This window comes from Lucilia cuprina, chromosome 3 (assembly GCF_022045245.1).
Source record: "Lucilia cuprina isolate Lc7/37 chromosome 3, ASM2204524v1, whole genome shotgun sequence".
NCBI lineage: Eukaryota > Metazoa > Arthropoda > Insecta > Diptera > Calliphoridae > Lucilia > Lucilia cuprina.
Window position 1 is genome coordinate 32,441,516 of NC_060951.1, and position 2,576 is coordinate 32,444,091.

Consider the following 2,576-nt stretch of genomic DNA (forward strand, 5'->3'; position numbering starts at 1 on the left):
AGAAGGAAACTTATATAATGAAGGGACTGGTTGCGTATAAGTAATGTTTCCTCTTGCAAAGCCTATTTTATGATAACTTATAAATCGTAAGTGTTGTAACATAGCTTTTTATTTGATCTCAAGTTGTGAATATATTTTCTTGAACATTAAAGTCTTGAGAAGGATTCATGTAAAATTATTTTGAATTCCCTTTGTGTTTCTTTAGATTACAAAAATATGATTTAGCTTAGCCTCTTATAGCTTATAAGTTTATGTGTTTTAAAACTGCCTTTTTTGGCTTACCCTCATAATTAAACTAAAATGTTAACCTAATTTATTCTTTGCTATTATAAAGCTCCTCCTTTCATTTCAGTAAAGACCTTTTATTTTTCTTAAACACATAAATAAAATTTTGCTTTTAGGCCTTCACACTACGCAATATTTCAAAGATTTTCTAACACTCCTTTCAACTCCTCCTAATATTGAAATTTTTAAGTTAATGATTTGCTTTACACAACAAAGTAAACACAAAAAATATTTCCTTCTTACGCTTATTTATACATAAACTATAGTGTATAGTGTATTATAACTTGAGCATACAATTTGCATATTTTATATGCTTTTTAAAATACCCCTAGTTAAAACATACAAGATGGAATACTTCTAACCCCAAACTCCACCTTCAGTTCATTTTAAAGCTAAAAAAGCGAGCCCAGTCATTTATTATCGCAAAATTTGTGTAGCTAACACCAAGAAAAAAAATGTAAATGGAACAAGTTTTTAGTGCTATATAGCCACGAATCTACCACTGTTATATTAACAGCTACAACTACAGTTCGGTTTTCTCTAAGTATATGTGTAAAATTATAGATATACAAAGAAGAACTCATACACAAATTGAGCATCTAAGTAAACATACGAGGTTAGGCTAGAAAGAAATACAATTAAATTAATTTTTAGTTCAGTTTTAGTTCTAGTTCAGTTCTAGTTCAGTTCAAGTTCAGTTCTAGTTCAGTTCTAGTTCAGTTCTAGTTCAGTTCTAGTTCAGTTCTAGTTCAGTTCTAGTTCAGTTCTAGTTCAGTTCTAGTTCAGTTCTAGTTCAGTTCTAGTTCAGTTCTAGTTCAGTTCTAGTTCAGTTCTAGTTCAGTTCTAGTTCAGTTCTAGTTCAGTTCTAGTTCAGTTCTAGTTCAGTTCTAGTTCAGTTCTAATTCTATACTCGACACCACAGAACTGTCTTAAGTAAATACTATGAAGGCATTAGTTTTCATAGAAAACTATTTATATTTTGCGTTCATTTTCCCTCTTCAACGTATTGTTTTTTGAGTTGGACATAATTATTTGCTATTGTCAATGTTATTGTTAAGGACAAATTGTATTTTCAACAACCAATTTCAAAAGCAATTGTTTTAACAATTATTTATGTTTTATTTAATTTCTTATTTTGGCTCGTTACACTTCGTTTGTTTTTCGCCCTTCAGTACACTTAGGAGACTAAAATGCAAACAAAATTTTGTTAAGATAATTAAAAGGGAAAAATGAACTTAAAATGAATATTATTTCAAATCTAATTACACACTTAATGACTCAACAATTGTTTTAAAACGGCCACGACTGATATTTGGACATTTTAATACAATTTATTATACAACAAGGACAACAACAAAATACTTATACATACTTATATAATTGTAAAGACATTATTAAAACTTTCAAGGAAACAATGAATGGGAAATATCTATTGTTATAGGGTTATTCAAATATTGATGTGAAATAGAAGTCTAGGACAAAGATGTCTAATAACATTCATTCTTTAAAATGAAATATTATTTCAATTTGTTTTTACTAATTATTTTGTTGTTTCTTTTATTTTCAGGTAAGCAGTTCCATTAAATTATTTTGTAAGTACATATGTATATGAGTGTTTAAGAAATTAACATTTAAACAAAACAACAGATTTCTTTTAAATATATTTATAACTGACTCATAAATTATTAATATTGATCAGTTTCTATTACTTTTTTTCTGTGGGAATTTATATGCTTTCAAAATCCGTACTTTAATGTAAAACAAATAGTAAATTTTTTGGTTAAAAACTTTTGACACCCATCAAAAAATTGTTTCGAAATAAAACAATGCTGAAATTAATGTTATTTGCTTTTATTTCGCATCTAAAACTTTTAACATTTAAAATGATTTAAAAAATAATATTTAACATCATAAAAACATTGGATAATAATACAGATGATGACGAAATAAACAAAAGAATATAAAATAAAATATTAAATTTAACAAAAAATAAAAGCTGAAATAATCCACAAAAAAGGCAAACAAAAAAAGAGCATTTTAAATGCTAAGATTATAACTGCAACGGAAAAAATCTGAAATATTTATTGTAGTCACAACTATAGTAATACAGTGGGCAAAATAAAATTGCGGAAAGATGGTTCAAATTCTGTATAGCTTTGTTTAACTTCCGTTCTAGATCTAGATCTGTTCTAGTTCTGTTGCAGTTCTGTTCTAGTTCTGTTCTAGTTCTGTTCTAGTTCTGTTCTAGTTCTGTTCTAGTTCTGTTCTAGTTCTGTTCTAGTTCTGTTCTA